This window comes from Seriola lalandi, unplaced genomic scaffold (genome assembly GCF_002814215.2).
Source record: "Seriola lalandi dorsalis isolate HSWRI2012SDOR001 ecotype SW California unplaced genomic scaffold, Sedor1 jcf7180002054334, whole genome shotgun sequence".
NCBI classification, from domain to species: Eukaryota; Metazoa; Chordata; class Actinopteri; order Carangiformes; family Carangidae; genus Seriola; species Seriola lalandi.
Window position 1 is genome coordinate 1,079,624 of NW_019524887.1, and position 15,472 is coordinate 1,095,095.

The 15,472-nt window shown below is 40.3% G+C and overlaps 1 protein-coding gene across 1 annotated transcript in view; it reads left to right on the top strand.

The window, feature by feature from the left end:
- The first annotated feature begins 12,145 nt into the window (after nucleotides 1-12,145).
- LOC111655889 (uncharacterized) overlaps nucleotides 12,146-15,472 on the top strand; it is a 41,975-nt gene continuing 38,648 nt past the window's right edge. The window contains exon 1 of the mRNA XM_087174280.1: nucleotides 12,146-12,295. The gene's annotated coding sequence lies outside the window, so the exon portion shown is untranslated. The remainder of the gene's footprint in view (nucleotides 12,296-15,472) is intronic.

The following is a 15,472-nucleotide window of genomic DNA, read 5'->3' on the forward strand; positions in this document are numbered from 1 at the left end:
GCCGGGTCTGACAGGTGTCCTTGTGTGGTGTTAGATTAAAATGCAGCCATTGCAAAAATGTTTTTTTTTACCTGCTTTTAAGAAAAATTAAAAAGATGAAAGGAAATCTTAAACAAGTGGGACTAGGTGTGATAGAGCATGTGGCCGACCAATAGATATAGATTTTGTTTCCCTGGACTTTAGCAGCACCTCTCATTACTGGGGAAGACTGCAGTGGTATTGATGGTACATTATCTGTGTTAACTGAACTGAGCCCAATAACCTAGAAGCGACCTTTGCAACAATCTTTTAATAACTGGCTACGCTTTTAAAGAGGGAAATTAGCAGAGACCTATCTGCTGATGGGCGACAAATGAAAAGAAAAACTAATATAAACTGCCACCACAAGCCTCGTTAACTCCAGTGCCTTTTTTCTTTTTTTACGGCAAATATCTTCTCATGTGGTGTTTTGATGATGGTGTCGGAAGGAAAGAATTCTCCCACAGGTGTTCGAAGGTTGTAGCATACTATTCCTATCGTTTTTCATACTCATCAAACCGTTCAGTGACCGACGGACACAAGCGTGGGTTTTCTTTTTCTTTTCAGTGTCTCCTGGATACACGACCATTGTGTTGTGTGAATTTGCAGCGCATGCGTTGTCAAATTGATGAAGATGTTTTCTGAATTGTTTGCGTCTTTTTCACAAGTTTTTCTTAAGCTGCAGTGCGTTGAGCTCTCAGGGTCAAAGAGTGGTCATCTGAACGTGGTACCTGAACCATCAAGGATCTTTGAGAGGTTTTCAAGGGCTGGAAAAGCTGGAGCAGTTTCATTTTGCAAGTGGTGGAATGTAACTAAGCACATTTACTAAAGCACTTTATTTACATGGTTTAAGTATTTCCATTTTATGCCTCTCTATACATTTACCAAACAAGGTTTCAGAAGATGTTTTACATACAACAGTATTTTATCTTTTACTTAGTATTTTTTGACAACAGTAGTAAGTTACTTGTTATTTTTGAAGATTACGTTTTTACATGTTACACATTAAGTTAACTTAGTTTGTGCTGCTGTTGAATTGCATAATGTTGCATAATGCACAGAAAGTTTTCTGTTATTTAGCCTCCCCTCACTGATATAAATGGGACTAACAGAATCATAGAAACACCCTGTCATTGTAACGTAATCCAGTTCAACAGCACCACAAACTTCTGCCCCCAGAATGATCATAAAACAACGGCTTGTTATACAGTTTCATCAAAAACTGAACATTATACCCTTCATGTAGGCAGGATTTATTGCAGGGCTGTTGTATCACACTGCATTAATTTTAGCTCAGTGTAGCAAAAAACAAAAAAAAGATTATGTGATCATCTTAAAATATTTAGTTAGTTAAACTAACATGTGGCATATAAACAGCTGAAAATAGCTCCACTGTGACCATTCACAATATTAAAATGCTATTTATACATAAATAATATAATCCAACACTATAATAATATCACACTCACAGGAATCATTCCTCTGCATAATGAAGATGTTTGCTTTTTGAAGTTCATTTTCCTGGCAACACCTACATACTTTCACTGCGGTAACATGAAGGCAGATCTTGTATTTTTGTAACTATATTTTAATATTGCTATTTTTATTTACAGAATGTAAAGGATGTGAATGTTTCTTCAGCCACTGGTTTTCACATTTATGTAGCACGTGTTGTCAACTCTACAAGTTCACTTTAAAACGTCACCTTTTATGGACATTGCCCTTGCTTTGCAGATTTATCATAACAGCATCTAACGTGGCCATCTAGTGGTCATGTGACATAAAGATCATTATCACACATACGCCCTCTTCCTGTAAGCTACCACCAGGTGGCGCTGGGTCAATGCCGCTTGACCTGTTATCGTGGGCGTGTCCGTTTATGAGTACAATGGGGGCCGTTTTAGAGGCGGGGTGGGCGGGGTTAGCAGGGGCCAGCTCTGCGAAGGTTTGCCAAAGCAGGCGCTTACAGGTGTCTGGTCCTTTTCACCCTGACGAGCCCCGTGTCGGGATTCCTGGTGTCCGGTAACACACACTGGTCTCGGCTGGTGTTCAGGGAGTTTCTGCCTCCGCTCGTTCGAGTCAGGTAAAGTGTACTGTTGTGTTTCTGTGAGCTTCTCGTGCGGTGTTCAACCGCGTTCAACTACCCCACATACTTGTACTGTCTCGGGACAGTGTCTGTCTCGGGACAGTACAAGTAAAGTGTGTTTTTGCTTAGTTTGGGCCGAGTTATCTGCACCGTTAGAAGTTGTTAACATCTGGCAGAGTCTGTTCCACAATATGACACAATGTGTTTTCACTCAGTAACAGTTGTTTTGTTTCGCTTTCCCATTTGTCTTTCTGTGGCAACCACTTGGCTTTCCAACCAATACACCGCGACCTGCTGCTTCCCTGACAACTTGAAATGTGAAATGGTGAGTACAAGCGCTCATTCACAAAGGTGGGAATGTGATACATGAAACTCCAGGAGTTCACACACAATAAATAAACACATGGGTGGACAATTGTCTGATTTAGCTAGTCTAACTCAAGCCACAGGGTCAAACAGGAGGCTAAAATGTCATTAAGGGTTAAGGATTGATAGCTCTTGCACAAAAGTGTTGACAAAACCTGCAGATCCACTCTTTCCTCTTCTTTTCCACTGACTGTTCCTCTGTGAGACTTTGTGCTGAGGGCCTTTGAACGTGCTGATTGTCTTCTGTCATGGTGACATATCTTCAGACTCCTCATCAGCATTTTCCTTTGGCTGTGTCTTTACTCAGTTCTTCTCATAACCGCTGAGCCAGCACAGCTTGTTTTCCCTGACACACACATACACGCGCACACACACACACACACACACACACACACACACACACACACACACACACACACACACCTGATCAAAAGTTAGCTGGGCACAGACAGGCTGTTCGGAAATGGGAAGTTCTCACAGCATGTGTTTCCGTTTAGGTTCTCCCCAGAATAGAAATGTGAATGAATCAAAGAAGGAAGAGCTCTTTGTTTTAATACTCTCTTTCATGGACTCTGGACTGCACATTTAGACTATGAGAAATACTTCAACACTTTTACTGCATGGTTAATTTTTTTATTTTTTTTTTTTAATTCTCTCATGTCCTAAAAGTCTGTATGGCTGTAATGAAGTTTTATTGGATATTTAGTGTTTTAGACATATATTTTTAAGATGGACTATTGCTTTTTATATCGCCACACGGCCGTTCTTACAGTTCAGTAGTTTTATCCGGTTTATGAGGGTGAATGATGAAGGTGAATGAACAGGACCAGGGAGATAAGGACGGGCAAAGTCTGTGGGAGATGTCATGTTCGTTGGCTGGTGGTGACGTGTACAGTCCTGCACGTTTCTCTGTACGGCATTCAGTCAGTCATTCATTCATTCATTCATTCATGGACGATAAGAAGCCCTCCTGATCTGGGAGTTTTGCTGAGATATGCCACACCGTGCGTGCAGGGGAGCTATTAGTTATTTCAACCCATAGCTGTCTTATGTCACAGTTGCCTGTACTGGGAGCTGGGACCGAAGGCAGCGGGTTCCCAGAAAGAGGAGTGTTGGATTACTCCTTGAAATTGTACTCCAGTATAGTTAAAAATCTGACAAAGCCACAAACAAACAAAGCTTGTGTGCTGCGTTCTATAACAGTCAAACATTTGTTTTCTCCAAAAACACAACTGACAACCGCACAGCCCCTTAAATCTTGACTTCAAATCTTAAACCTTGCAAAGCTGTGGACACAACACTGACATACCATCACCATTTAGGTTGATATGACATCTGCTTATTTACACATCTGGCAGTTCTGGAGCAGCACTGTCAATCATCTGGAGTTCAGCTTTGTGGCCTCCTCTGTCCTCCAGTGTCCGTCTGTTTGCTGCTGAGCAGGTAGCGTACAGTGGTTTTTGTTTTTTGTTTTTTTGTTTTATGAGAATTTTTACTAAGAAAATGACAAAAACGATGTTGTTAGTCGTCAGTCTGGGTGAGACTGAACCAATACAGCAAAGTTAAATGCCAAACAAATTCTGTTCTAAATTTGGCTGAATCATGTAGGATCCTTTCACTCATAGTACGAAGCTGACTGAGGGGGAAAAAAACCTTCAGGACCTTTTTTTTTTTTTTTTTTTTTAAAGTGGAATTCCATTCAGGAAACTCAGGAGGCATTATTTCCAAACAAGACGTTTCCAAGATGATGTCTCACAGCACATAAACTGGCAGCTTTCACTAGAAAGCTGTGCTGTTCAAATGTCCTGAAATCATGACATTAAACTCAAACAGGAAGTTGTACTTCCACACCAGCTTGTAAACTTTGCCGTACAGTATATGCTGTAAATTATGCGATACTAACTCTAACATGGGGAAAGTGTATTTAAATTTTGTGGGTGACCTTGTTTCTTGCCTGGTTTTTCCAAGCAGGGCCACTGGAACACAGGAAGGTTGTAATTATGGGCAAGCAGAGGGGAATTTCCAAATTCAGACTTTGAGTGGAATGCAGCATATGTTCAAAAACTGTAAGTTTCATCAGGTGTAGAGGCTGAAGAAGTGGACTAGGTATCATGATTGAAAGGCCTACAGGAGAGCTCATCTTGTGACCCTTATGACCTTTGCTCAGAAGGAGAAAACGATCTCCTCCGAGAAATTGGCCCTGCGTGTTTTTACATTCCTCGCCCCATACAGGATGATGTAACAAGATTAAATCTAATTTCTGTGGCTCAAGGAAAGAGTCATTCATGTTCACAACTGTTGCTACAACTGTTGCTTCTCCTGCTGCAGACATCTGAGAGATTTCCCTTTGTTGTTTTGATGTAATATTACCAGTGATAAAGACTATCTCCGACTATTCATCTCAGGAATTTAAATCAATATTACCGTCAGTTTAGTTCATGATCAATAGCACTGACACTGTACTACAGGAGAAGAAGATTATTTTACCCGCTGTGTGTGGCAACGTGAAGTATATGGAAGGGCCGTGAGTGTGAGTGAGTCAGAAATGAGGGGTTAAAGGTTAAAAGAAAGTCTGCAGATCTCTGCCATTATCACGACTTAGTGATAAGACATGCAAAGGTTGGAGTAAAGTAATATCTGTAGACATTCTTGGAAATAAAAGGGCTGAGCCAAGTGTTTGAGTTATTACATTACACCACAACCTTCCCACAGTGCACATACTGTAAGTTAGAAGGTGGAGCGTTCATTGAATTCCCAGTGCCATGAAATATAAATTTTTTGAACTCCTTAGCTGAAAATGTCTGACTTTTAACAATAAAAGCCAAAATATTCTCAAATTTAAAATTTTTAATTAGAGCAAAATTGATCAATACATCTGCAACTGATTTAATAATTGATCAAGTATTAGCTGGTTCCAGCTTCTCAAATGTTAGAATTGTCTGCTTTTCTTTGTCACATTTATATTTGTAAATTGAACACACGTTGTAGTTTTGGGCTGTTGGTTAAACTAAAAAAAACAAATTGGAGATGTCACTGAAGCCTTAAGAATTTGTCATGTACGTTTTCTTTCTGATGTTTCCTATAGAAAGCAGTTAAATGAATAATGAAATAACAATAAAATAATAAGAAGATTCATCAATAATGAAAACGATGGACAGTCGCAGCCCTAGAGAGAATTTCTGAACTCCAATGCATTTGAATCCAGTCACACGGTGACCGCCTGCTCACTTGTTATTCTTACTGTAACATTAAGCGCTTCAGCCTGAGGCATTCAACACTGATTTTCTTTTTTCTTTTCCCGTCGGGTGTACAGTAGTTCACAGTCAGTTGATTTGAGCTGAACCTGACACGTGAGTGCAGTCTGCTTGTGATCACCAAAGCCTTCGGGGGCCGGAGGAGATAACTCGTATGACTCAATCTTGTTGAGTGGAGAGATAAGCTTGTTGGGAGTCTTGTTATCTCGCAGTGATTCCTGATCACTTGAGAGCGGTATGGGGCTGTCTTTGCCTTATAAAGCTGCAGCTCCTGGGATGGCACCTTGACAGTCACATGGTATTTGTAGTGGAGAGTCGGGGTTAGTCTCAAGCTGGGCTCCATTTGAAGTCCCCTTCAAATGTGCTATTGTGAAGGAACTTTTTGTTTTGCTGCCAAAAGCTCCGTTGTGCTGCTTCTAGTTTATTTCCTCGGGGTACTGCTGTGAACATCCAGACACTTAACTGTACCCAAACTACCATGTGTCCCCTCACATTTCTATTATTATTACAGAGAATATAAAACTTGCACACAGCAGATTTAAGGATTATATCAAGGATGTTTAATCACTTGTCTCTTAGTCTTCATACTGAAATAATCACTGTGTCCTATTTTAGGTTTACAAGATCAAATTAAAAGTACAGATGAAAGCAGAAACCAGAATGAACATATTGTGTTCTTTTGATTTAGAGAGAAAAGAGAAGTGATCCAGTATCATGGACCATAGTGTCAAAATGAAATCAATGACGTGACGTCACCACCTCAGCCGCTTCACATACAGCTGCTTGGTCATCGGGCTGTTTTGATTGAAAGCTCTGGAAGGGAAGAGTGATTCTTCACACTGCTGCAGTTTTTCTTTTCAACCTCATGTTCCCTTTCTCTATAGAAAAAGTCCTTGTCTGCAGTTATTTGAAGGGCACAATCATTAGCCAGTCACTTTCCAAAGGTTAGCAATACAGGCCGCATTTATGATTCCTCAAGATAAGATGTGCTTCCTATGAGCAAAAAGAAAAAACACAAGAAGGGAGTGGTCCTCATCACTTTGCCAAAATTTCTTTTCACATTGAGAAGAATGAGGTTTTCTAACAGGGGGTGTACTGGGATGACGGTGTGCTCAAGATAGGGTGATGAATTAAGAGCTCTGGCCCCAGTCTGGGGTGTCAGAATCAGACACTAATTTGGTATGTATGCTTGCTGACCTGCAGCCCTTTGGGAGTGAAGGCATTCACAGCTGAGCGGAGCTGGACAGCAAGGGAATAGTAGCTTTGGTTAGTCAGAGGTGAAGCACGGAACAGAGTGAGAGCCAATGCACTACAATAAGCATACAGTAATGAGCATAAAGATTCAATTGTTTCGGATTTAACTTGAAAGTGCTTTAACTACAAATGACTTATTAATGCAGTGCACGTCATCCAGTGGTGTAAACTCCCTGATTATGTGCATGAAAGCCTGAAGACAACATGGAAATGTGATTCTATGTTTGGGCAGAGTTCCTTTTACATCAGCAATTACTCCCCCCGGACCCCGGGGATAGCAGCGAATGCTGGTCAGGACTTGATTTTTTTTTTGTTTGTTTAATTGGATCACATGGGTGATTTGCCATGTATTGTAAGGGGCATGCTCCAATGTAATTATGTATTGTGCCAGGTTGCTTGTTCGGACTGCAGCTCTGGAAATTGGATTGCTGTGATGAGGCACATAAGGTTACCGGTTTTAGAGACTTGGCAAATCCACATATTCATACACACTTACCAGGTTTGGCTGTTTACAATCCCAAGTTTGGGGCTGCATAATTACCTTTTTAAATAAACACTGTTTTGACATGAATTCATTTTAATTGAGTTGAATTAAACTTAAACTTAAATTGCTAAATTGCTGTGTAAGCCGACCAGTTCAATGCGAAGTCCGTCTTATGTAAAGTTTTAAATCAAGTAAAATGAAAGCGGCAGTGGTAGTAATGTGTGAGAGGGGAAAACACCGCCTCCTCACTTATGCTAATACTTGTTAAAATTGTGAGTAAAGGCTACAAGGATTCAAGGTTAATGAGGTTCAAGTTTAGGCTACGGAGCAGATGAGCTGCACAGGAAGTAAGAGTCTGTGCACAGCAGAAAAAAAGTGAAGACTTAAGCAGCCACATAAGCTAAGTAGAGTCCAGAGATCACATGTTGTTTGTCTCGGGTGGTTTTAATCATCCTGCCGACCAAGGGCTGTTCTGGACGCTCTGAGGAGTCATAGATCTGCACTCTTACACACTTGTCTATGAGTCACTTTACGCACAGACGGTGAAAACTCATAGACTGTAGAAACTCAGAATGCCAGGTATAGAAGTCTGATATTTTTGATCTGCAAACATTTCCTTCAAATGTCAGTAATCTCTTATTCCATTTCATCTAAACTTTCAATAGATCATTTGTTAGTTAAACACAGTGGGAGATATTATGATCTAAACATTACTTCCTGTACAATGGAGCATTTATCCTAAGAGGGATGTAATTAATCAATATATTTGATTAACTAACAATGGTTTTTAAAAAAAAAAATGGATTATGTAATAACAAAGTTCAATTCCATTTTACTTTAATTTGACAGAATAAACCTGGTCAGCAGTTACACACTCAGTCTTCTCACTGAGGACTGTGCTGCCTGTTTTATATTCCACATTAATCAAAGTAGAGTGATGTGTTTTCAAGTCATTTTCCAATCGACATGATGACTTTTCTTGGAACTTTTTAAGAGTTGAAACTGTAAATTCAGCCAACTTTTCATACTGTCTTTGCTTATAATAACTTATCATTTCCATTTATCAAAGTCAAATCAAATGTCTCTTGGTTTTCTGAAAGCTTTGTTAGGACTGGCAGTACCACTGAAAATCAACACTTCAACACACTTTTTGCAGCCTGCGTGTGCTGTTAGTCACTGTGTTGATTCTTCAGACTGACAAAACCAAAACAGTGTCATCAAATATGAAACTGTAATATAAAACTGTAAGCGCCGGCTTCCCAGCACAGGAGGTCACATGAGCCAACGGTACATCCAGAGCAAAATCGAGGTCTAGAGTTGAGAGTAGAAAGATGGAGAGCAGACAAAGCAAAGAGAGCAAAATGTTTGTCTCATGAAACCAGGTGAAACCGGCCTAAGACACGAGTGAATATTAGACATAAATGTAACAGGTGGACAAAAAGACTCCCAGCAGATGCCTGTGTTGATCCGTTTTAAGTAAGTAAACGGGAAGGTTTTTGCAAATTCATTGGCCATTAAAAACCCAAAAACTCATCACCATCACTCACAATCAGTATATATGCTGTGAAATTAGCCTATTAGCTTAGAGTTTGTTTGAGAGTCTTTTGCCTCCTAGTGGTCAAAAATGATTTCCTGCAGCTTTAAAGGAAACAGACACCTTAAGGCCAATTCATGGTTTCTGCATCCAAGTTTGGAAGTGTCCATGTGGGTTTCGCGTGACGTGAATTTCATCATCTGCCCAAGTCCGTGAGTGTCCGCGTGGACCCTGTGTGGACATCTATAGCCAGCTCAAAATTTGAGTCCGTGTGGACTTTCCGCAATGCGAGTACACCGACCCTCTTAATCGCTTGGCAGTTAGTTCTTATCCTAACATGGGGATAAAGGTTGATAGTATCAAATGCGCTCGACTCTGTCGGGTTGGTTAGATAGACCTGTTGGTGTACGCTGCTTTCTGTCTTGTGCTTTGGTTTTCTTTCCTTATACTATTTTCAATGGAATCAGATACAGTACATTTGTTTTGTAAAACTCCTTGAAACATGTTTTTAAGATGAAACTGTCCTGACTTGATGTCTTCAGAAGTCTGAACATCACGTCTAACAAGAAAAAAATCCAAATCATAAATATGAGCTCATTGTAATTTGCAATTTTTAACAGTTCTTGCATGTTAGAATTGATATTTCCTTCGCAGACGAGCTACTATGTAACCCCTGACTCCTAATTTAAGATTGTTTGCTGGATTACAGGCGCACAGTCACCACCCACTGGCCAGACAGAGCCAGATGAGCAATGTCTGAGACGATCAGTCGTGTCATGACTGTACAGTGCCAGACTCCACCTGCTCTAAATGTAGATAGCTATTGTTTGGCTGAGCAGAGAACAGACATCCCTCTTGGTTGTGTCTGCCTTTTCTATAGTAAGTCTTCTCAGAGAGCCTCATTGTGGTGATGTACATGACATTTTTTTGGACTCACTGAGGTCTGTCATTACAGTAGTGCTCCTGCTTTAAAAACGAGGGCTGAAGGGGGAAGTGAAAGAACCTATCTCTGGAGAAATGAAAGAATTACAGTGACATTAAAAAGCCATGTAACACTGAATCATTAAGGTCAGCAACTGCGGAAATGTTACACATCCTTGGACTTTTTATGGTTAATGGCGGTATCACATTAAGGCTCAGGTTGACAGCTCAATAAGTTATTACAGTGCTTGAGATCACTTTGAAGAAAGTGTCCTTTCAACAGCCTCCCTCAGCTATTATTTCTCCTCTCAGCATTGAAGGTTACAGGAATATTTTGTTACATCTATTGTCAGCCCACTGTAGCTCTAAAACTCTCTGTCCTCATTGCTGGTTGCTTGTAAGTTTGGTGTTTTAGGACTTTAAACTAGCTCCTCTTATTCTAATGTGAATTACACATCTTCGATGTAAATCATTCATTGTTGTTGTCATTGAGCTTGTTTTACGAGCTGCGTTACAATTAGCTAACGGCTGAATGAGGAGCCAGCTGTCTGGCTGCTGTACATAAGCGCTGCACTGCGTGTTATTACATTTACCGTCTACTGTCTGCAAAGCGTGCCTGCCATGTCTCCGTCACTATTTCGGGAATCCATGTGCGACGGCAGCAGAAAATTCTCTGAAGACGTAACGTGCATAACTGTGTGTTTTTGTATTTGCATAGTGTACAGTAAGTGTTGGCATGCAGTGTACTACTGAGAGCGTGAGAGCAATTAGATGAAATAAAAGTCAAATGGGTGACCGAGTTGGGTCAAGTTCCCACTGTGAGGCGGGAGGCAAAACCCACAAATCCCTAGAGGGAACAACCCAGGCACTAATTAAAAACTTGCTTTTATGCCTATGTTTGTAACACGAACATATACGTACCTATAGGAGTTCAACGTGTGTGTGTGTGTGTGTGTGTGTGTGTGTGTGTGTGTGTGTGTGTGTGTGTGTGTCAGTATATTCATGTGCTTCCTATTGACGTGTTTTAATATATCCTGGATTATGTTTTCCAATTTGGAGAACATCATAAAGTGCTCTCAGGAAGTCTTTGAGAAGTCTATTTGAAATTCAGTAGCTACAGTTCAACTGTTTTGTATTCAGTCCAGTGATGGACGTAGTATTCAGATCCTTTACTTAAGCAAAAGTAGCAATATGACAATGCAAAGTACTGAGGAAAAAGTCCTTTATCACAGAAGTATTAGCAGCAAAACGTACTACTAGTAGTCAAAGTGCTCATTATGCAGCAGAATGGTTCCTGACAGTGTTATATTACATCACTGGATTATTGTTACTGTCGCCTTAACACATAAACAGCATTTTTACATTGTGGCTGGTCAAGGTTGAAGCTAATTTTAACTTCTGTACTAAATCAAATTTTGCAAAGTCACCAAAGGTTTTATATGTGAAATCTCCATCTGCAAAGGAACTACAGCTGTCAGATAAATGCAGGGAAGTAAAAACGATTGAATTTCCTTCTGAAATGTAGTGAAGTAAAAAGTTGAACAGCTGAGATCTGGTGTTCTTCCTCAGAATGAGTGAACTGGGTGATTTGGGGGAACTGGAAAATTAGTCCTGTTTTCTTTTGTACTGTAAATTGTCAATTTTCCATGAAATCATTCTGAAATATTCTGGTGTGTAGATGATCAAAATTTGGAACGTGAGATTGAATTTTTAATTACCATTTATTCAGATTTCTCGACGACACTGAAAATATTCTTAAATTCTTTTTGTAGTAATATTTTAAAGAAAAAATTCCCATTGTGATGTCATCAAAATGCATAGTTTTGTCAACTAACAACTAACTGCCCAAAGATATGTAGTTAACTGTCACACAGTAGCTGAAGAAAAGCAGTTGGAACCAGGGAACGTTTTTTATTTGTTATTAAAATAGTTTTTGCTTCAGTTACAGCAGTGGCTTAAGGGGGCTGGGCACAGCTGTTTGCATGAAGTTTAAGTTTTAAACTTAAGTACAGAATTGAAGTAAATATACTTTGTTACATTCCACCGCTGATTCCGTTTCATTTAATCACATTTCCTTAAATAGACAATATTCGCGCTGGCTTTTTTCAGTAAAACAACAAACCTTGTGTCATTAATTGCCATGCTGTGCGTGTGCGTGTGCGTGTGCGTGTGCGTGTGCGTGTAAGAGCTTGGGAGGGTGTGCTGTTAAAATAATGCCCCGGCTGTCCTGATATCCCACAATTCTACTCTCAGCTGCATAGTGGAGTTTGATAGGCTGGTGGAGAGGGGAACTGCAGCAGAGTAGCACCGCTGTCAGGAAACAGAAGCCCACTACGAATGCAACTCGCATAACCAGCTGAACGAGGACGGTTGACCTGGTAATAAACCTCTCTTTTTGCTGCTTTTCTCTGCTTTTTGAACTCTCACGCTTTCTCAGATGAGATGCTCGCTTCCCGGTTTGTACTATTCCCCGTTTTATTTCCTCTCTTATGCCAAATACGCCTCCTCATACCTCAACACCCGCGGCCGATGACAGATAATTAACATTAAAAAATACACTATTGCTGTAGCCACTCAGGCGGAAAGTCGGGTGGACGTGGCTAACCGTGGTCAACCTTTTGAATCCCGCTATGGTTTTGTATTGAAGCCTTTCGGTGCGCAACACTGTAGCGATATGTTGGGGGTTTTTGCTGAATGGGCTTCCTGCAGCGGTCCTTGTTTTGCAGCTAAAAGTCAAAGCTTGGTCAAAATATTTCAAAGAAACTAACCGCTCAAGGTACAGTAAGCTAACGTGCTCTAGTTTCGAGGCAGAAAGTGGAAAATGGGTGACACGACAGAGATGCTTTTCCAGCCTTTAATCCAGCTGTTTCTACATCAGTGAAGGGCAGCGCTGAGTCACTGGCACACACGGTAACGTTTGAGGACAATTCGTGGATTAAAATCGTTATATTATCGGGTCTCAAGGCGATATACTTTGGTGTTTTTGATCTGCAGTGCGGTAGGCGTGGTTAAGGGGCTGGATGACACGGGTCTGGATCTCCTTTTAGCATCATCACATCCTCGTAGGCACGGCATGCAATGGCTGGAGTCTGACTTGACAATTTAATTAAGATGCACAGTAAGCTGTTGTTGCAGTAGCATTGGGAGGCAGCAACGTCGTGGGCCTTGCTTGCAGGGCTTCATATTTTATTGGTTGGGAGTGCACCTTTGAGTCAACTTGCCTTCAGTAGAGATAGTGGTCTTTCCATCCCATTACAAAGAAAGAAACTGCTGACATCTTTAGTATTAGCGACACCTAATATCTGAAGAAATACGGTAGTTTTACAAGATCTATTCTTATGGCCCAAAATCTTAACTTATAATATGACATATTCTATCCTAAAGACCCCTCATATGCATGAGGAAACGCCCAAAATATGATTATTTCACCGTAAACTTTGTTGAACACTGCAGACACAATGGGGTCATAGAAAGGTAAATATAGAAGCAACAGCCTCTTTTATCTGCAAAAGGTCAACAAGGGTGATGCATGTTTTTTAGCTAAAAATGCCATGAAACAAAACAATATATCATCCACTCAAACTGTGACTGTTCTTTGTAGAGTAACATAGGCCTCAATACAAAAATTGTATTTTTTAATCATTCTCCAGCTCTTCAAATGTGAGGATTTGCTGCTTTTCAACTTTTTATAAAAATGTAAACTGAATGTTTTCGTCAGACAAGACAAACACCTTGATGACATCACCTCGGGCTTCAGGATATGCATAACATGTATTTTTGAGTGTTTCAAACTTATTATAGGCCAGATAGATAATCATCAGATTAATCAACAATTGAAATAATCATAGCCCTGATTTGAATAAGGAAATTCAAAGGGAATCAAGGAAATCACAAAGACACAATTGGGTTGTATAAAGGCAAATAGCAACTGCTTTTTTTCATTGTTTTTGATTAGATTTTATTCTAAATAGTAGACTAACCCTATATTTTCATTATACAATATGACATTCTGTAAAATGTAACTGCTCTTTGTAGGGCTGAATAGGCCCAAACAGAACAACACCATAATCTTTTATAGTGTAATATATTTTAATTACTATCAAAAACAGTCTTCAAAAGACAAGTGCAGTGAAGAAAAAAGCCAAAAGGTTCATTTTAAAGCTGCAAATTCTGGAAATCAATCTCAAAAGCAAACCACGCCGCTCCTCCCATCCATCCCTCCCTCTCCTCCCTCTCCTCCCGCTCCACCCAGCCCTTCACCTACATCCTCGCTGTGCTCGCTGTCTCAGTCAGTGGAGGTAATAGGGAGCGTGCTAGCTTATGAGTCAGACATAGTGACCCCTTCCAGCAGGTGATACTAGGTTGAAGCCTCGGTGCGGGAGAAGCCTGTGAGCACCCAGCCCTGACTTTAGCCTTCTCTGATTGGTTACAGGGGCGAGGTTCGCTCAAAAACTTTAAGGGAATATCTCTGCACTGCTGCCAGGCTGTTCAGTGAGTCTCGGTGACAGAAGTCATTGCCATCACCGCTCCACATTAAGATATGTTTTGCTTTAAGTAAGAAATATAAATTGCTTTGACCCTTATTTATGCTTGCCGGCAGACATCATTGGTAATCGAGTTACAGTTGATTTACTGATTACCTGTAGCTAATCTCATAAAATGCTTAATCCCTACTGGCCAGTCACAGTTGCTGTATTAGACATTATTAGCTTCTCATCAAGCTACTAAGATTTAGTTCTAATCTTTCCATTAATAGGGGATTTTCCCTTTGTCAAAGGAACAGTACAGCTGGATTGAGTGCTAACTCCACATAAACATGTATTTCAGGAATTGCTTTTCCTTTCCAGCCACACTGGTGATTGTTTGTTTCAAGGAAAGCCACCCTGGCCCTAAGCGACAGCGCGGCGACAAAGACGCACTGATCGTGTCGCATAATGAAGTGCAGTCAAGTTGAGGTGACAGTAAGTTAGCTGGCCTGTGTGTTGTATCCCTGAGTGTCTCTCTGCAAGAGACAGTAATGCTAAGAATGTAAACGCAGCAAGCTGACAGGATTTATGGCCTCCTCAGCAAAAATGCTCTGTGCTCAGAGTCACCTTCATGTGACCAGTCCTTCCCCTAATTCTGCTGTTGCGTTGTGAAGTGTCTATTCCACTTTGGTCTACAAGGGGTCAACTAAATGATTTTTGAAAATTCATATTAGTACTGAATGAAAAGCATCTGAAATGGCTGCTAAATTAAACAAAAATTAAATATGCAGAGACATTTTAGTTTCAGCTGTTATTAGACTGTTTTTAAGAAGCTCCATTGTTTTAGCAGTGGATAATATGAATGACTTACAACAAAAACAATATGTTAATACACCAGGTTGCCAGTTTATTAGGTAAACTGAGCTAAAACTGAAACAGTCTACTACAACCTACCTTCATTAGGGTTGTAAATAATGTTCAGTTTGTGTGTGATCATTTTGGAGGAAGTAGTTTGTGATGCTGTTGGACTGTGTTGCTTGATACAGAGAGATATTTCTGTTATTTAGCCCATCGTATCCCGTGATGTAA